The sequence below is a fragment of the Callorhinus ursinus genome, unplaced genomic scaffold, assembly GCF_003265705.2.
Source record: "Callorhinus ursinus isolate GAN/ISIS: 27379988/994484 unplaced genomic scaffold, GSC_fseal_2.0 scaffold2, whole genome shotgun sequence".
In the NCBI taxonomy this organism is placed as follows: Eukaryota; Metazoa; Chordata; class Mammalia; order Carnivora; family Otariidae; genus Callorhinus; species Callorhinus ursinus.
In genome coordinates this window covers 30234749-30256108 of record NW_027397064.1, presented here as the reverse complement: position 1 = coordinate 30256108, position 21360 = coordinate 30234749, and the positions used below count along the sequence as shown (strand labels likewise).

Genomic DNA, 21360 nt, shown 5'->3' with positions numbered 1-21360 from the left:
ACATCGGGCTCCCTGCTCGGTGGAAAGCCAGCTTTTCCCTCCCCACTCCCCCTGCTTGTGTTCCCTCCCTCGCTGTGTCTCTCTCTGTCAAATAAATAAATAAAATCTTAAAAAAAAAGAATACACTTATCTTGATGAGCATTGAATAATGTATAGAAATTTTGAATCATATTTTACACCTTAAACTAATAGAACGCTGTATGTTAATTATACTTCAATATAAAACAAAACACCACCAAAGCCAGGGTCTCCTCCTAGACTAATTACATTAGACTCTGAGGGTGAAGTCAGGGCATCATTAATTGTTTAAAAGTCCTCTATTTATTCTAGTGTTCAACCAGGGTTGAAAACTACTGGTTTAGCCTGGGTTTCTCAGACTTCTTTCAATAATAATGCTCTGTGATTCTATGGCTTGAAATACAGGGAACTCACTTTTCCACTGAAGAAAGTAGACATAAATACTAACTCTGCTAGCTTTCTTGCACTACCAGTGACTTGGAAATGATTAAAGGCTGCCAGCATTCATTCTATGGTGTGGAAGCAGTGGGAAAGGCCAGGGGTGGGATAGCTGAATGACTGGTCTTTGTGTTCCAATTAGAAATAGTCAGCTTGAGTTGCTGGAAAGAGATAGGAATGTCTGCTGATAATTTCTTTAAAAAAAAAAAAAGAAAAGAAAAATCAAAATTCATTTTGTGCCCCTGCTTCTATACTGTTGAGCTCATCCATACTCTCAGAGCAGCCAGAACAGGTGTTCTTTCACAGTTATTACTGGAGACTGCATTTCTGATTTAAGACTATGTATGAATAAATCAAGACTATGACCCATAATATCTGTAAAAAGAAAATAATGCAACAAGTATAAGCCTTTAAGATGATTTCAAATAATGAAATTCTTCAAATTCTATTCTTTCATGCTTGTTGGGTAGTTTTTTTTAATTGAAAACCTTTTTTTTCATTTTAACAGTTTATTTAAAGTTGTATATAAAATTACTTTATTCCTGCATGTACTCAATTGTTTCTTCCTTATATTTGCCCTTTCCCTTTCCCACTTGGTGAGATTTGCCTTTACATTTAAGGATCTTTTTTGTGGTCTTTGTCCAGTTTTAGTCTAGTGATAACCACCTTGCTAGGGTGAGTGCCCACATGGACAGTTGTGGCATCTGTCTTCTCTCGCTATACTCGTTCAATGTAGATGACATATTTCTTCCTGTAAACCTGGGCGACTTTGCCCATTTGCTGACCTTTGTAGTTTCCTCACACAGTCTGTACTTCATCCTTTCGGATGGGTATAGATCAAAAGTTGTACTTCTGTCTCAGTTCTTTGAAAAGAGGGGAAGGCATAATCTTCCTGCAAACTTGGGAAGGTACATTGAGATGTCTTTTATGGTTCTTGCTCTGGTCAGAAGTCATAAAGGGATTGAACTTCATTTTGGCCATTGGTGCTTTAGCAATGTCTGCAAGAGGGAAGAGAGAAGAGCATTTTTTTTAAAGCAAGGGCTTTTGAAACTCTTTACTCTAAAACTACACTTAGGAGAAACACATAGTAAATGTAACTCGCCAGCCAAAAATTAAAAGAAAAGTCGCTTAACTTGATAAGTTTTTTTAAATGGTAAATTAATGTGGATTTTTTCCAATTGTATGACCTCTTTTCTTCCATCTGTTAACGCAGTGAGTAGTATTAATAGATATCCAAATATTAAACTGTTTTACTTCTGAGATTGAACCCTACTTGGTCATGATGGATTATTCTCTTAATGTTCTATTTGATTATGTTTCCTCCCTGACACTTTTAATGATAATAATCTTCTTTCTTTTACAGTGAAACATCCCTGTGTGTTGCATTGGGATGGTATTAATTTTCATAGCCATTTGACAGATTAGAAAACTCAGATACAACTGTGGTAAGCGACTTATTAGCCAAGAACAAGTAAATCAGTGACAAAATCTATACTTAAATGTTAAGTGCCTAATTTCTGGCCTAGGAATTTTTTCCCCACTACTCTCCTCTAGTAAATTTGTGTTTTCATCAAGCAAATATCTCAACCATGAAATATTTCAGATAACCTTATAATATTTCACATAACCTTAGAATACTGACTTGAAAACAGATTTTTCAATTCTAGATAAACCATGAACACTGTTTAATATCCTAGTTCTTAATTCTTTCCTTTCCTTCTTCTCTACAGTAACAGTTCTCATAACCACATTTAGTAATCATGGGTTTTGGGGAAGAATATCATGTGGAAGTGGGAGAAGATGAGAACAAGAGAGTTCAGGTGGATGGTTGAGCCGTGGGCTGAGCTAGAGAATCCACCTGGATGAGTAGATTTGAGGATGAGGCTGCATGGATGGGCTTAGAGAGGCTTGGACACATTTGTTTGAATTCCCATGTGTGAAATCTACAAGGCAGTAGAGGGTGCAGTTCTGAAAACTCTGGAGAGAGGTTGGGCTGGACATATACAATTGAATGTGATTGGCATAGAGGTGGTACCAGAGTCTTGGGAATGGATGAAAGCCACCAAGAAGGGTATGGGGAACAAAGAGAAAGGAATGTGAAAGGCCAGCATTTCTGTGGATCCAGAAAGAGGAGCCAAGAAGAAACAGAAAGAAGAGCCAGAGAGTTGGAGAAAAGCAGGAGAGGGCAATATCCTGAAAGCTAAGGGAAGAGAGATTCTCCTCTCTTCTCACCCCAACCTTGTCTTCTCCCAGGCTTTCCCATCTCAGTAAATGGCTCATCATCCACTCAGCTGCTCAGGTAAACAAACAGGTACCTTTCTGATTACCTCCCACTCCCAACCTCCTCCCATCAGCAAGTCATATCAATTCAGCTCCTAATATTTATGAATTTCGGCACTTTTCCTTCCATGGGCACCCCATGGCTCCAAGACACTAACACCTCTCCCCTGGACAACTGTAACAGTCTTCTGAGTGGCCTCCCTGCTTCTGACCTTGTTCTCCCTCTACCTAGACCATTTTCCACCTAGCAGACAGAAGAACACTTTTTACAAAAGCACAAATAAGATCATGTCATTCTCCTGATTAAAATCCTCCAGTGGGTTCTCATTGCACTTTGACTAAAATCCAAACTTTTCATGACCTAAGTGGACCCACATTTGGTCCCTGTCCAACTCTTCAACCCCATCCTGCACATTCTCACACTACTGCTTACTAAATCCAGCCAACAGCCTTTCGTCTGTTCTTTGAACATACCAAGTCCATGTTCCCTCTGGGCCCTTGCCTTTGCTTATCCCTTTGTCTAAAGTGCTCTGCCCCAAACCTATGCAAGGCTGGCTCTTACCCTTAGTTAGGCCTCAGCTTAAATAGTACTTCCAAAGAGAGGTCTTCCCTGACCACCCCATCTAATTAGTAGACACATACTGTATTAGTTTGCTAGGGCCGCCATAACAAAGTATCACAGACCAGGTGGCTTACACGACAGAAATTTATTGTCTCACCTGCTGGAGGTTAGAAGTCTAAAATGAAGGTACTGTCATGGTTGGGTTCCTTCTGAGGGCTGTGGAGGAGAATCTGAGCCAGCCTTCTCTTCTTGGCTTGTACATGGCTGTCTTTTTCCTGTGTCTCTTCACATCATCCCCCTCTATGTGAATTTCTGTGTCCAAATTTCCCCTTTTTATAAGGACCCCATCATATTGGATTACTATCCTAATGATCTTCAACTTCACCATCTCTGTAAGGACTATTTCTAAATGAAGTCACATTCTGAGGTACCGGGGGTTAGGACTCTAACGTCTGAAGGGATGCAGTTCAGCCCACAATGCCCACACCCAATGGACATCACATTGAGCAGTTTCATTTTCTTCACAGCATTTGTCTTTATCTGAAATTACATTGTTCATTTTTTGCTCACATTTTGTTATTTGTCCCTGGAAGCTCCACAGAACAGGAACCTTGCCTGTCTTTGGAACAGACTCTGCTGGTGCCCCTGACATATCCCCTGTTACCATAGATACCAGCAGCTTCTCACTGCAAGCCTCGGCAATGTTCTGTCTGAGGCTTCCTCAAGCATACTTGTCCTTTAGTGAGGCAGACTGGAGATGCCAGAAGTTACTGACAGATGAGGGGAGACAGAATACCCTAGTTTCCTCTCCTCCCTGTCAGGGACAGTGCTGAAGTTTGCTTTCTGCTGTTTCTGAGAGGTCCAAAGCAGGACTTAGCCAAATTATCCTTACTGCTCATGAATATACCTATATTGGCTTCCCCGTCTTCTCTGTTTACTTCCTTACTCCCCTACCAGTGTTTCTAGAGTCTCTCACCAAATAAACTACTTATAGTGAACTCTTGTCCCTAGGTCTGCCTCCTGGAGAAACACAACCTAAGACAGTCTTTATCACTGTATTCCTGTCCCCTAAAACCATATATAATGCAACATTTATGGTTAATGGTCAATAAACCATGACAATTTAATCAGTAGAGGGTGGTGGTAATAGACATGGCCAAACACTGTGGAAAGAAGTCCAGTAGAAGAGACCTTTAAAAAAAAAATGTCAATTTGGTAATTGTGAGATCAGTGGCCACTGCTAGAGGAGCTTATTAGAATGGCAGGGGGCAAGTCTGATTTTGGTGGGCAAGATGAAGTGAGAAAGCTAGGAGCCACGGACAGGAAAGAATTAACTTCATATGACAGCGGGATGGAAGGAAGCGGCTTTTTTATTTTTCTGGATGAGAACAATTTGAGCCTCTTTGAGGCTGATTCAATGGAAAAGCAGAGAAAGATGATACAAGTGAGAAGAGGGGACAGCTAAAGGTCAGGGTCTTAGATGGTAAATTAGAGGTTGGGTTAGTGAGTACAGGTGGGGGAGTTAGCATGCGGAAATAGAGGCCTCTGGTCTTCCAGGAAAGGAGGCAGGAGGTAAGAACTTATAAACAGAAATAGGAACAAACATACAAATATACAGTAATACTCTCTCTTTTTTTTTTGTCTGATTTCAAAAGTGACAGGGGTTCATTGCAGAACATTTGGAATAATAACTAAATTTATTAAGTACTTACAATATTTCAGGCTCTGATCTATGTGCTTTACATGTGTTAACTCATTCCCTCCTTCAATCTACCATATGAAGCAGGTACTGTTTCTCTGTCTTTATTATAAGGAGAGAGCCTGAGTCAATATGCCCAAGGTCACAAGACTGGTCAGAATGGCAGATCAGGATGTGAACCTACTCTTTCTGCTTCCACAGTCATTCTGTACTAACTGCAAAGGACAGCCCAAAAGGAAAATTTATCCATCAGAGAGAATAAATAAATACATATGAAATACCCAGACAGATAGAGAAATCACCAGGAGGTTGCTGCCATTGCTTCCCTTTTCTCTTGGAAGTAGGTGGGGACCCTGAAGCAGGGAATGGGGGTGAGTAGAACTCATTAATAGAAATAGTTTGAAGATGTTTCTTCTGGGAAAGGAGAAAGGAACTGATGAGGGATTTTGAACAGTGCTGAAGAGTCAGCTTGAGGTTGCAAATACTAAATTGGGGGAAGATCAATCAGCATGGTTCAGTGATTTTTCTCAGGGGCACTGAACTAGTGGTTGGGGTAGAATTTGCCATGGGAGGTCCACGGAAAGTCAAGAGAAACTGATAAAAAAAAGAAGGTGTGGTGAAATGACTGCATCTTCATTTGGGATCCCTGAAGGCAGACCTTGGGGCAGATATTTGAGAGCAAGCAGTTTCCAGGGAGACGATTGTAGGTAAAATGCTGGTAGGGGAAGGGAGGGTAGGGAATGATGCCAATAAAGGTGTGCACTGTAGACAGTGGGAGCTTCATCCTGATGGGGGACTCTGGGAGCCAGTGTGGAAATACATCTCCCTTATCTCCCTTGAGGGGATTTCCATTAGCTAATGGTTAGGACTGCTCCAGGGGTAACCATGCAGGAGCTGAGAGCACCACACTTGGAGACACAGAGAACTTGGGTGGCCAGAAAAAGGCTTCAGGCAAACAGATGTTGGCTGTTGGGGGTCTGGTCTCCTGGTGTCTATGGGAAAATAAGGCCTGAGGGGATAAAGACCAGGCACCAGGAGTGTCTGCTACAGACAGACCATGGATCTGTGGTTGGGTCAGAGAGGTAGCAGACCTGTAAGGAGCCTAGGAGAGCAAGGAAACAGTTGGAAGAACATCTTTTTTTTTTTTTTTAAAGATTTTATTTATTTATTTGAGAGAGAGAGAGAATGAGAGATAGAGAGCACGAGAGGGAAAGAAGGTCAGAGGGAGAAGCAGACTCCCTGCTGAGCAGGAAGCCCGATGTGGGACTCGATCCCAGGACTCCAGGATCACGACCTGAGCCGAAGGCAGTCGCTTAACCAACTGAGCCACCCAGGCGCCCCCATGGAAGAACATCTTTTTGAAAATTATTTTAAATGGGTAATATTGGCACAGGGAATAAAATCCAAGTATGAAAGAATATGCAGTGAGAAGTAAATCTTTTCTCACCATCCATCTCTGTCTTCTACTGTTGCTAGTGTCCTCTATATCCTTTTAGAGATAGTGTGGTATGTATTATAGGTGTAGATATTTATATTACAGGTATATTTATATTACAGGTATAGGTACTATAGACACAAACTAGGTACAGTTAATTTTTTATACACATATTTATATTACAGGTATAGGTATTATATACATATTTATATTACAGGTATAGGTATTATATACATATTTATATTACAGGTATAGGTATTATATACACAAACTAGGTACAGTTAATATATATATATATATATCATTTATTTTTACATAAATTACCCCATATAAGTGGTAGCATATAATATACTCTGCCTCTTTTACAGGGGTATCTTGGGAGAAGCTTTCATATTATTGCATTTAGATTTGCCTCAATTTTTTAAATAACTGCATAGCATTCAATTCTATGTATGGATTTACTTAATGAGTCTTTTGTTGATAAATTTTTTAAAGTCTTTTTTTTTCTGAAATAATTATTCTTATACATGTGTGCTATTGAGCACACTCCAGTGATCTATAGGATAAGTTCCTAGGACTAGCATTGCTTGGCCAGAGAGCATGTGCATCTAAAATATTGAGAGATAGTGCTGAACTTCCTTGAACCAAGGTACACACCCATGGGATTGACCATCGTAATGAGGCCAAAGAGCAGAAGGACAGGAATAGGGAGGAGAAGAGGGAGGGGCAGTTGGACAACAAAATGTCAGATATCAAGATTCTGGTATAGTAGTTCCATTCCTGCCAAAGTCCAGAGTGTGGCCATACCAGGAAGTTGTTGGCCTAGAGTGGTGTGCAGGTGAAGGTCAATGACGCAGAAGTCCAAAGAACTATGAGGTGTCAGAATAACTCACCCAGATGACGAGCCAGCCAGTCTATCCTGGGGTTTGTCATTATATTAAGCTGTGAAATGCATTTAGAGAAACCTTCAGCTTTATTATTTATGTATTTATGTTTAAAAGATTTATTTATTTATTTTGGAGAGACAGAGAGAGAGAGAGAGAGCACATGAACACAGGGGAGGGGGTGGCAGAAGGAGGGGGAGAGAATCTCAAGAGATTCCCCACTGAGTGCGGAGCCCCACGTGGGGCTCCGTCCCACGACCCTGAGATCATGACCTGAGCTGAAGTCAAGAGTCAGAGGCTTAACGGACAGTCACCCAGGTGCCCCTCAGCTTCCCTTTAAATCTAGCAAGGAAAAGATGCCAGATGCCTACCAGTCCTTTCTACTCTGTGGAGCAGAAAACTCTTCACACTTAAGCTGAGGGAGAAGTACATCAATCAACATGGCTGCCCCAGGGGACAGGAGATGATGTCTCTATTTTTTTTTATGATGGCATCTGTGGCAGTGGGACTGGCAGGGCTGTTCTCCTGAATCCTTCAGCTTCGAAGGAACATCACTTGGGTCTGTGGGTAACTCATTTTCCAACATCTCCGGTCTTCCAAGCATTGCTGACATTGTCAAACCAACCCTGGCCTGGGCACCCCTTTCTTGGTAATAAAACCAATAGCAAGAATAGCAACAGTAGAGGGTAATGTGTTGAATCAGTTAGGATTTGTGTTCAGCAGCAGGTAGTTTAAACACTGGTTTAAACCAGAGAGGAGTTCTCTTTCCTCTGGGGTAACACGGAGTCCAGAGATAAGCATTCCACAAAAGGTGTAGCATTTCCACAATGCCAGTGGTATCTCAGACTTCTTTCTGCTCTGCTTCCCCAGTGCTGACTTCTACCTCATAGCTTCTGGATGGCTGCTGGAATGTTAGCCCTCATGCCCATGTTCCATGCTGGAAGAAGGAAGAAAGGGTCAAAGATAAAAGGGAGCGTGCCAGATGAATCACCTTTCCCCACCCCTACCTTTTAATGAACTTTCCCAGAAGCCCCACTCAATAATGGAACTTAAATCTCATTTTACAGAGTAGTAAGTCACATGGTCACCCTTATCTGAGTCATGGGCATCACAAGTCAGTGGCACTTAAGTATATCTATAGAGTCGTGTAACCATTGCCATCATCCATTTCCAGAATGTCATCATTTGAAATAGAAACTCTGTACCCACTAAACAATGCCCCCTCCTTCCCCATCTCCTCTCAGCCACTGTTAACCTCTCATTTACTTTCTGTCTGTATGAATTTGCATATTTTAGGTATTCACAGAAGTGATCGTACAATATCCGTCCTTTTGGGACATGCTCACTTAACTTAGCATAATATTTTCAAGGTTCATCCACATAGTAGCCTGTGTCAGTGCTCCATTCCTTTTTATGGCTGAATAATATTCCATTGTGTGGATATACCACACTTTGTTCATCTATTTGTCTGTCGATGGACATTTGTGTTCTGTCTTAGTCTGTTCGGGCTGCTATAGCAAAATACTGATTCTGGCGGCTAGAAGTGCCAGTGTGGTCTGGCTCTGGTAAAAGCCCTCTTCTGGGCTGCAGTCTTAAACTTCTTGTTTTTCCTTATATGGTGGAAGGGTGAGGGATCTCTGTGGGGCCTCTTTTTAGAGGGACACTAATCCTATTCATGAGGGTTTTACCCTCATGACCTAATCACTTCCCAAAGATCCCATTTCTTGTCTTTGTGTATGTGTGTGTGTTTATGTTTTATTGCTTTAGTAATGATTCTTCCTCATCTCTTAATATCGTCACATTGGACATCAGGATTTCAACATATTAGGGAGACACAAGCATTGAGACCATTGCAGGTTGCTTCTATGGTTATTGTAAATCATGCTGCTATGAACACTGATGTACAGGTATCTGTTTGAGTTCCTGCTTTCAATTCTTCTAGGTATGCACCTAGAATTTGCTGGATCATGTGGTAATCCCGTGTTTAGCTTTTTAAGGAGCCAGAAAATGCACTTTACATTTTGCATTTTATTTAGTTTTTACAAACTTGGAATTGTTGAGACCACACAATGAAATTCTAATGGAGAGGATCCTCCTACTCTGGATCCAACAGATTGTTGCTGCCTTCTGAGTAGGGGACTTCTGAGTCATGTATGCTAAAGTGAGCTGGATGGAGTTGTCTCCATTTTAGAAATGAATAACAAATAAAGAAGGCTAAGTTACTCTTCTCTTGGTAAAGAGAGCTTCACTAATTTTTCCGAGCTCTGTCCCTAGGAAGCCTCACCAAGTGCTTGTGGGGAGACTTACTGGGTTTAAACTTGACTCCCTTGACCAGTGTGGACTTATGAACACCACCACACCATGAGGTTCCAGGCAGGAGCTACCTCCATCCCTACGCTCGACCTCAAGCCAACCTGTCACAAATTTATCAAGGAAATGGAAGATGAACTTAGTTATTCCATGATCCAGTAGTAGTTCTAAATGTGCACTAGTATGTTGGGTAACAACATGGCCCCAAAGTTGGATGGCTTGTGTTCGGATCCCAGCTCTACAGTCTGTTTGTTGTGTGATCTTCGTGGAGCTGTGCCTCAACTTCCTCATCTGTAAACTGAGGATTCATAACAGTGATTCATTCATAATAGTGCTTTAATTTTCATATGATTGTTATGAGGGTTACCTGAGTTAACACAGTTAAGAAGTGCTTTAGAAAGATGCCTGAACTCTGGAAAGGCTACGTGGGGGTAGTGTTAGCAGTATTGACATTATGATTATACCCAGGAAGTATAAACTCTATAAACCATAATAGTTAACAGCAAACGAACTATGGATCAGTATTTATAGTGCTGGTAACTAAAAAACAAAACAAAACAAAACAAAATTAGGAGGACACACATGAACAAAGCATGGAGAGACACACTCAGATGGGTTGAAAAAGTCACTTTTCATTATCTTTGGTCTGATGTTACAAGCCTGGAAAATGCTAACCACTTGGCCTCTTAAAAAATTTTTTTAAATTAATTATTTGAGAGGGGACGTGGGGAGGGGCAGAGGGAGAAGGAGAGAGGGAAGAAAATCTCACGCAGACTCCCCACTGAGCGCGGAGCCCAACGCGGGACTCGATCTCACAACCCTGAGATCATGACCTGAGCAGAAATCGAGTCAGACACTCAACTGACTGAGCCACCCAGGTACCCCTTGGCCTCTTAAATTTGTTTCTTACCTCCAAGTTGGAGATAACTGCTATTTTCATTGCATCATTCTAAGGATTTACTGAGGCAAAGATAGGATTTCATAAATTATTATCACTAAACAAATATAAACACTTAAATTAACAACATGAAATAGCCCTTCAGCTACAACTGTCATCGTCCAGATGGATCTGGTTTGTGAACAGGCTTGGCATAATACCAAGGGAGGTTATGGAAAACATGGAGGAGGTTCAGAGGCCAAGGACAGACATGAGGAAGAGTTGGAGTTTCTATGTAGTGCACTGGACCAGATTAGTATCTGCCCACTGAGGATGTGGGTAGGATGAGCTGCAGCAGAGTCTGAGGAATTTGAGCTAAGTTTTTATACAGCATTGAAATTAAAATACCAGAAAGCGTTCTTGAAGAAACTGGTGAAATCTGAGTCTCTCTCCATGGTTATCCAATGGAATAGAGAAAGAAGCTACACAGCCAGTCCGTGGTTGTAGCAAAGATGGGGGATGGACTGGAGGCTCTCCAGCCTGGAGGCAGCCTGGTTACCAGACTGACCTATGATGTCATCTGGACTAGGTATTTATTTAGCAGTCAACTTGCGCCATCTATGGGTCAGTATGTTTCTTTGCAACTTGAGGACCCTAAGCCACTGTGACACCTTCGGATACAATGTGGTTGATTTCATTTTTGTGAAAGCCTTATTTCATGTTTTGGTTTACTTGTTTTTGTTTTGGGTAGATTTAATACTTTTTGTGACTATCAAGAATGTTCTCTTTGTAACCAAGGAGAAATTTTGCTTTGGGATGCAGATGTGCGTGAAGAAGGACCTGGATGCCTAGATTCCATTTGGTGATATGTTTCTTATTAATAGCCAGGGAATGCTTTCCTCTATTAAGGGACTAAGGGGACATTTTAAAAAATCCTGTGAGGCTTGCATTTCCCCGTAGTTTACTGGAAAAGGGGATGGGCCAGGAGTCGGAGCCATTTCTGCTTTCTATTGTCCCACGTTTTATTCTTAGCACTGATTAGGACAAAAGAACCCTCAGGTGCTGTGAAGGGAAATCAGGGAGGACTGTCCGGAGGGGATGAGGTGGGTTCTGGATTTTAGAGGAAATGAGAGTCACAGGAAAGGAGGAGAAGGTCACCTGTCCTCTGTGCCGGCAGTTCAAGAAGGCCTTCCATAGAGAGAGAAACTGGTTGCTCATGAGGTTGTCTCATATGAAGCTTGTTTCCATTCAGTCTCCATGTCTATGGCACCTGTTTGCTTCTGCGCTAAGTTCCCTCACCCTCTCCCTGGTCCGACCATACTGGTGGTCTCTTTTAGTTTCTGGAAAGCCCCTTGTTCTCTATCACTAGGGGCTTTTGCCACAGCTGCTCCCTCTGCTTGAAGCGCTCCTCATCCTGGTAAGTCTTCTTCATCCCGTAGATTTCAGCTTACCAGTCACTTCCTGGAGAAGGCCTTGCCTGGTCCCCTTGCACGTACCGCACGCTGCGTTCCTACCTCTCCTATGGAACTAACATCACACTTGTAGGGCTACAGGTCCAACGTTTGTCTTCGGGATTGTAGGTAGGACACCCTGTCTGTATCCCATTCTCCAGTAAGAGGCACCTGGAGGGATCAGGAGGGAAGAATAGCAGCAAAATTGTACATGTTCCATTATTGAGTTTTCTTTGGAGATTTATTTTAGAAACCAAGCAAAAGATAACCGAATATGCCCAATCACTAACTCATGGTAGGGTTGGGAGAGGGAATGTTGTGGGTGCTCTTTTCCCAGCACAGCAATGGGGCAGGCCCCTGTTTTCTGATCCTGTGGGGGTGAAGGGGAAACACTCTGGGGGGTGGTTGTCTTTACTCCTGTCCCCGAGGTTGGAGTAGGTTAGTGACCATGCAGAGAGGTCTCCTAGGTGAAGCATGACAAGACCACCGGACGCAGGAAGGGAGAGAGAACTTGTCTCCGTCAGTGAATTGAGAAAAGCCATTTCCCTGAGTGCAGAGAATTGGAAAAATTACATCCATAGCGCAATCCTTTAAAACATGTACTAATAATATGTAATACACTATAAATAAACTACAAAGAAGACTATGCTGAGGCTTGAGTGTGTTGAACCCAATGGTAGAGCTGAGCATTTTGAACTGGGAGGGGATAAGAAGAGAAGGGGCCAAGTGATCCAGGTCTATGCTTCTTTTTTATTTTGTTATGAATACAGTAAAATCTTGGGATTATGTTCAAAATAATAATAATATATGATTTCGAAGGTGAGAAAGAGAAATGGTATCCTGTGAAGTGATTTTGGCTGCAGTATTTGGAGGTCAGTCCAGGAGAAGGGGGTGAGTGTTAGGACTGGAGCCAAATCCACGAGGCAGGGTCTGGAGGAGGACCTGGGGCTTAGAGTCTGTGGTGTGCTCAGGGTCCCCAGTGAGGTTGCCCAGCTGTCAGAGGGCACCTGGCTCCACAGTTAGTGTCAAGATGGTCTTGGAAAACTGTTCCCAAAGTTTTGTAGGCAACTGTTGCCTCACCTGTCTCAGGGCCATATGAGTGTCCTGTCAACATTATTTGAGGCTCATGAGAGAATTGCTTCGGGTTGCCAGGGGGAAACACTTGGTTTTGCAAAGGTGGGACAAAAATAGGAGTTGGAGTTTGCATGCAGTCCTGGTCACTTGACTCCTGGTTGGCTGAAGAGATGTGAGGATACCAAGGGGAGGGCAGGATACTAGGTCTTGATGGCTGTACCCTGGCAGTAGTGTTTCCTGGGTAACGAGGCCAAGGCATAAGGGGTATCACCAACACCCCTTTAAGGTTTAGAAAACCCATGTAAGCTCAAAGGGAGTTGCTTATGTTTTACCCACAGAATTGACTAGAATCTTTGAATCCAGTTTGGCTAACACCATGATCCTTTCTCGACAGGGAAAAAACCTCAAGTGTTGGATTTAGGAATATGTATTGAGTTTCAACTGGCCGTACAACATTTCATGGCTCCTTTCATTGTTCTAAAGCCCTCCCTTGCTAATAAATAAAGATCTGGCCCTTCAGAGTTTCTTCTGAAGAACCCATCCTTTAGGGGTTGCATAGGGCAGTGGAAAAGAGCCTTGACCTGGCAGGGAGTCTGGGTCCCACTCCCAGCTTCACCACGAGCAATCCCCAAGAGCAAGTCACGTCACCCATCTGGAACCCAACCTCCTCACTGTAAGATGAAGGAGCTAATATTCCTTCCATGTCTAACATTGTATAATTCTATGATCTAGTAAGTGGATGTAGTGATGTGTCTTGGTTCTAGAAAACAAATAGAGGCATCCCTCCTGTGATGCACTCAATGTATCCCCCTAAAATCATATGTTGAAGCCCTAAACCCCAGGGTGATGTATATGTATATGTATATGTATATGTATATGTATATGTATATGTATATGTATATGTATATGTATATGTATATAGGGCCTTTAGGGAGTTAATTAAGGTTACATGAGCTCATAAGTGTTGGGTCCTAATCCAATAGGACTGCTGTCCTTACAAGAAGAGAAAGCCACCAAATCTCTCTCTTTCTCTCTCTTTCTGCTTGTGCACAGAGGAAACACCACATGAGGAATTGGTAAGAAGGTGGCTGTCTACAACAAGAAGAGAGCTCTCAGCAGATACCAACCCTGCTGGCCCCTTGATTTTCCAGTCCCCAAGACTGTGAGAAAATAATTTTCTTTTGCTTAAGCCGTTCTGTTACGGCAGCCCAAGCGGACTAAATCATTTCCTCAACCCCCAAGAACTAGACTATGATTTATTGGTCTGTGGCTTCTGGGTGAGTTTGTATTTAACTTTTTCCATTGACAAAGGAACAGCAAAATAAATGGGATCCTGGAAAAGAAGACATTCCTATGTTGGGGCATTTATAGGCGATGTCTCTTATTAAGGCCCTAGTGACCAAGTCTTTCTCAGGGTGGAGTCATGGATGTCTCTGCAGTATTTTCTCTGACACCAACCAATTTTCTGACACCACCTGGGTGTCCAACAGTTCAACTCAATTCTGACATTATCCGCCTGGATTTAGCACTAGATCCAGCAAGTTAAAGGACTGCCCTCACATTGGACACCCATTGTGAGTGCCAGGCCACCTGTACTACTGATCAACCAGCTATAAATCAGGGGTTCTCATGACCCCTTCCTGAGGTTTGGCAGTTTGTAAGAACGGCTCATGGAACTCAGGAAAACTTTACTTACATTTACTGGTTGATTATAAAGGATACAACAAAGAAATAGCAAAATGGAAGAGATATATAGGGCAAGTTATGAGGGGGCTGGGGACAGATTCAATGCCCTCTTTGGGCGCTCAATTTTCCCAGCACTTCGATGTATTTACCAACCCAGAAGCTCTCCCAACCTCATTGTTCAAGAGTTTTTATAACCTGGGGTGCTGGGGTGGTGCAGTTGGTTAAGTATCTGACTCTTGGTTTCGGCTCAGGTCGTGATCTGAGGGTCATGAGATGGAGTCCTGAGTAAGGTTTAGTGTGGAGTCTGCTTAGACTCTCTCTACACCCCCTCCCTCTGCCCCTCCCTACCTCTCTCTAAAATAAATAAATAAATCTAAAAAAAAAAAGAGTTTTTATAACCCAATTTCTAGTCCTTCTCTCCTTTCCACCAAGGCCAGTGGGTGGGGCTGAATATTTCAACCCACTGGTCACTTCCTCTTTTTGATGATAAGCTCCATCCTGAGGCCAGCTAAGGGTCTTACCTTAAGTCACATTATTAGCGTAAACTCAGGGGTGATTGAAAGGAGCTCATTATGAATAACAAAAGACACTTCTATCCTCAGGAAATTCCAAGGGTTTTAGAAGCTCTGTGTTAGGAACCAAGGATAAAGACCAAATATATTACTTATTATACTATGATGTCCAACACATATAATTCTCAGTCTTGGGTGGTCCCCTTGTAGTTGTGGTTGAACCTGGGGGACTACTTTCTGAGCAAAAATTGAGCACTGAAATCTAGAAAAGATGTTATTGACTCAAGAAGTTTTCTACAAGTTCTGCCAAAATATCTTGGTTGTGGGGCATTGGATAGAGTGGACAGCTATGGTGGGGCAAGTGGACTGCAGGATTTCCAGAAGGGAAGGTCCACACTGTGACCTCAAAGACCCAGATCAAAGGACAAAGAACATAGAGGTGTGGACAGCTGGGCTTGTAGGTCCTCTCTTCCTTGGGTGTTCCCTGTTTAGGGGCTTGGCACCAGCTGGATAGTGAGTAATCTCTCAGGACCCACCTGTTCCAAGGACCCACAGAGGAGAAACAGGAGCAGACAAGCAGCAGAAGAGCAGGACACCAAATATTGGGGGAGGCTGTCCCTGTGGGGAGTCTAAGGGATCTGAAGACCCAAAGTAACAGCAATATGAGGGTCCATGGACTTGATCTGGACCCTGAGCTTTCTGTGGGGCAGCTTTCTTGGTGTGACAAGATGTTGATGTTACTCAGTGGGGTGGACAATGCAGGGCCAAGGGACAGCTGTAGGTTCCTGTGACCACACTGTGCCTTGTCCTGCTGTGAGCATTATGCGCATGCACTTGGACAGCCCCAGATCCAGCCAGCCATACCCAGGGCCTGTGGTGAAATCTTGATTCTCATTCCTGGTATGGGAAGTATATTTAATTTGGAAAAAGACCATACTGAAATCTGACTTATCATGATACTCTCAAAGCTGTCTGTGAAGCAAAATTATTTCCTTCTCTTTTATCAGGCACTGACACATCTACATCAGAGTTCATAATGCCATTCCAAAGGCATTTGCTGAGAATCTTGGAGGTGAAGGACTTTTCTGAATCCTCATAGAAATAAATATTTTTAAAGAGTAGGTATATCTTATAGTTTTCTGTTTGTGAAAGTTTGCTATCTATGGGCCAGATGGAGATTTTTCTATATCCAGAACACTGGATTTTCCAGAGTGCGTGTGGGATTTTATTGTATAAGTGTATACGAGAGTGCATATATACATTTAATCTATGTAGGAGAACAGATAGAAACATGCACTTTTCACGCACTTTAGAAACATTTTTAAAAAACCAGATTATTTTGCTAATGAAACATTTTTGTAGAAGTATCAAAGAGTGTAACACTTGGAATTAATTGGAGTACTGTATGAGCATCTAACATGATCTTTCTGTAAATGTAGAGATGTTAAAGCCTGCAATCTAATTTACTTCTGAGTCCTCGACCAACCTCACTTGGTACTCTGTACAGGATACCTCCTTGCTAAAATTTTGTCGAATTAGTTTTTTTTTTTTTTTTTTTAAAGAAAATAGTCTTATTTGAATACCTCTGGAGTTACCTTAACAGAATGGGGAGCCTTATTTAAAACAGACCCAAGAAGACCCGAGGGAGCACAGATTTTTAATTTGTGGTTTTAAATATTCAGTTTATGAGTGCCTATTGCTTCCTGTCTCTTGACAGTTCCTGCATGTACCGCTCAGTTCATTGTTTTGATCTGTTCTATTTATGCTCCACTGAACATGTAGCTTTGTGGGCTAAGAGATTAAAAGCCCCCCAGAGGTGGCCAGCTCTCTGGTGGTGGGTCTGAAGAGAAGGAGAGATCACTTCAGGCCTAAGATTCCCCCGAGGTGGGGACAGCTCGGCTCCAGCTTTCTGAATCCTTATTTTCCCCTTCGGTGCTCAGTCTGTCAGAAATTTCTGTCTTGGTTGTGGGCAGTATAGACTCCAGCTGATTTTCCCTCATTTATTAAAATGGCATTGGTAGGCTTCCTGGCAGAGCTGGGGAGCTAGCTAGGCGTGGGGCTGCAGTAGCAGGGCGGGCTGCCTGCCATCACGCCACGCGGTGCTCGGGGGAGGACGCCATTGCCACTGCCCCGGCCAGGAGCTGAACTCTGTCGCTGCCCTGGAAACGCGCTGCCGTGGAAACACCGTCCTGCTGCAACTGCCCGCACCTCCAGAGAGGGTCTCCGAGGTGCTGCTTCTTTGTGTCACTGAGCACCTGATTCACACTCCAGAGTGGGTGCTCCATCCTGTGCCCGTGACTACCTGCAAGGGATGCCTGGAACGGCCATAGCTGGCATTTCAGTCTTTCGAGTAGCAAGTGGGCCCTGCCTCCCATGAAAACTCATAAGAAAGGCAACTTCAAATACAGGCAGGACATTCAAAGGGTCGGCAGCCAGAAGAAATGACAACTGTCCATGATAGGAACTAAATTAACTAGACTACCCCCCTCTCCCCCAAAGGAGGGTAAAAAACCCTACTCTACACAGATTATTAAAAAACAAAGCAATACCTGCCAATAGTAACCATGATAGCAAGGAGATAGTAGTTTATTCCTTACCTTTGAAAACCTTCGCTACTGTGAGAACGATTTCCAATGTAATTGTTTCTTTTCCTTTCTTTCTTTCTTTCTTTCTTTCTTTCTTTCTTTCTTTCTTTCTTTTTTTTTTTTTTTCTTTCTTTCTTTCTTTTTCTTTCTTTCTTCTTCTTCTTCTTTTTTTGCTATACTAGGAACTTTCAGCTTCATCTACATATTTTCTTTAAGGGAGTTTTGCCCTTCCCTTTTCCCTTTTTCAAACCCTACATTATTGGTGTGTGATGGTATTGGATTGGAAAGGGTTACAGGTATTTTCCAGTCATGGAGACTGCTAATTTGTACGTAGGGGTTATGTTTCTAGAAACTTCTAAACTGGAGAGCTTCAGTCCTTAAAACCCCTGTGGGGATAATCAGGTTTTCCTTAACTCAATTTAGGCAACGTCTCCTTGGATTTTATAAGAAATCAGAAATAGAGCCAAACGGCCACTTTTACTTAGGGGGAAAAAAGGTGTCATATCTCACTTGATTTGTACTGTGTCACTTTGGCAGTGAAGATTTCCAGTTCGTTTGTGTTCACTCTTACACAGAGGTGCAGTCTCAGAGTGCAGGGCATGTGGCATGATGGTGAGAAAAGGAGAGAGTGATGTGGGCGGGAAGAGTGAGAAGCCAGGGAATGGAGCGTCCCGAATTGTGTTGGAGAAGCCATTTTACTCTCCAGAGAGTGCCCTCCCCACCCTAGACCCTGCTGATGTTGGTCCAGTTATTTTAGAGGGTTCAATAGAGGCAAACATTGTTGCCACAAATGAATTGGGAATTATTCTACTATGATTTCCACCTTCCACTCACAATAACAAGTCTCGATCAAGGGAGAACAGGGAGCAGCAGGTCAATGAGGTAGAAGAAAATTACTCATGTTAGATATTTAACTTATATCATTGTTTAATTAATACACCAATTAGTTAATTCCCTCTATAACCATTTACTAAGACCCTACCACATACTAAGTGCTACGTTTATTATTTATTACCTTTATTACTTCATTTAATAATCCCTCTAACAACCCTATTTTATGAAGTAGATCTAATTCCTTTCCTTACTTGAGAGAGAAGAAAACTGAGGCCCAGAGAGCTTCAGAGGTTTTGGTTTTGGTCAGACTTTTATAGAATGAGGTAGAACAGCACGTCTTCCAATCACGGCTTCTTTTGAACTTTTGAACTTTTTAGGTCATTATCACTGCATTCCTAGAATGTGATCTTCAGTGATGAGTGCATTTCTGTCTCCCATACACTGCGCCAACTGGGAGGAGAGGGAAAGTTCTCATGGGCAGATTGAGAAGAGTGGTTTCATTTATGTAAGGAATGTGTGTCCCATGTCAGGCCCAGCTTAATTAACACTGACCCCGGAGAGCATGACATCATGATGTCAGTTGGAAGCAGGGGAAGATATCACTTGGAAGGGCCCCTTGGTAGTGGGAGCATGAGTGGTGGGGGAGAGGTTTTAGAAGATAAAACACACCTGCTTCCACCCCCATTTCCCTCAGTGCTGTCAGAGCATGGACAGGTTAGAGCCTGTGCATGGGCCTGCATATATGGCTCAAACCCTAGGGTCCGTTGGTGGTGGTCTGTGTTCTTTTTCTATTGCTGCCATAACAAATCAGCACATATTTAGCAACTTAACACTCCTCTATTATCTTACAGTCATCTGTGTCAGAAATCTGGGCACAAATGGCTCAGCTCGTTGTGTTCCACCTTTCATGAGGCCAAAATCAAGGTGTGAGCAGGGCTGTATTCCTTTCTGGAGGCTCTGGGATGAATATGTTTATAAGCTCATTCGGATTGCTGACAAAAGTCAGTTTCTTATGACTATAGGAATGAAGTTCCATTTCCTTGCTGGCTGTTGGCCAGGTGTCATTCTCCGCCTCTAGGGGCTACCCACATTCCTTGGCACATAGCTTTCTTTTATCCATTTTCTTTTTTAAGATTTATTTATTTATTTGAGAGAGAAAGAGAGAGAGCATGAGTGGGAGGGGCAGAGGGAGAGGGAGAGAGAATCTCAGGCAGACTCCATGCTAAGTGCGGAGCCTGACATGGGGCTCGATCCCAGGACACTGAGATCATGACATGAGCTGAAACCAAGAGTCCAATGATTAATTGACTGTGCCCCCCAGGTGCCCCTTTCATCCATTTTCAAAGCCGATAGCAGCAGGTTGAGTCCTTCTCATGCTTTGGATCTCTCTGGTTTTTACTTCTGCCTCATTTCTCTTCTGCTTTCAGATGGAGGAAGTTCTCTGCTTTTAAGGGCTCATGTGATTAGATTAGGCCCACCCTAGATCATATAGGCTAATTTCCCTATTTAAGGTCTGTACCTTAATTACATCTGCAAAGTCTCTTCTGCCATGTAACACAACAAATTTAGAGGTTCCAGGGACTGGAGTGTGAATATCTTTGGGGCCATCATTCTGCCTTACCACAAGGATTGCTGCTAGTCCTAAAGCACTGGACTCAACCTATATGTGATATGACTGAGCTTCACTCCAAATCAGCATGTCAGCACCATTCTGAGGGCCCAGTGTTGCATGAACCCATGAAAGAAATGCTCCACCAGCCAGCAGGAACAATCTGTGCGGCAGGCTGCCCTCTCGGCATGAGGCCTGTCCACGGGGCTGAGAGCTACCACATGGGCATGTTCCCAGAGCTCTTTGTGTCATGTGGTCCACTTCCTATGTTGGTAGATTGGTGAACATCCCCAAAGGGAGAAACAGAAACTGGGGCCAACAAATTTCCCTGTTTGGGCTCCTGCCTGGATGGTACTACTGATTCTGGGTGTTCCCAGGTATTGGAGGGGGACTCAAGGAAGGCTCTCTAAAATGTAGGGGTCCCCGGAGATGGGTCAGGTTCTAAGGTCAAGGCAGTACTTCTTCCAACAATTAAGCTGACCAAAGCTTAACTTTCTTATTACTCATGTAATATCCCTATAGACTGTAAGCCAATGCCCTGTTGGGGTTTTCCCTGATCAGGCGGTGCTGTGTGACAGAAAGCACAGAAGCTTTCATTTCAGCCAGCCTTGGTTCAAGTTCCAGACATACCCCATATTGGCTGGATGACCTTGGACAATCTACTTAAGCACATGAGCCACAGTCTCTTCACCTATATAGCAAAATGAAGGCAATTACAGTGAACATTGACACTCAAAGAAATGACAGATGTCATAGCTACTTTACACTCTTATCTGCTTATTATTTCCACCTTTCACATTGTGATGATCAAGTAAAAACATGTGGCATATAATAAGCGTTCCATAACTTTCAACTATAAAAATTAACTGAACCCAGTGGTGGGCTGATAAATGTTTAACAACTGGCTTTCTGGGGGAGGAGAGAAGGAGGACTTGAAGCATTTGCAATTTCCATGGTGTACATACTCCCACGATGGCTAATTTTAAACTACCAACATGGTGTCACTCATCAGGGAGCTGTGAAGCAATGCTAACAGCCGGGTCTCCTGGGAAGATGGGAGACAGCTCCAGCACCCACTGGTTGAGCTCCTATTGTGAGCCAGGCAG

The 21360-nt window shown here is 42.9% G+C and overlaps 1 pseudogene; it reads right to left on the bottom strand.

The window, feature by feature from the left end:
- Positions 1-992: 992 nt before the first annotated feature.
- On the bottom strand, positions 993-12061 carry LOC112835674 (large ribosomal subunit protein uL24-like; annotated as a pseudogene).
- Between the last annotated feature and the right edge of the window lie 9299 nt (positions 12062-21360).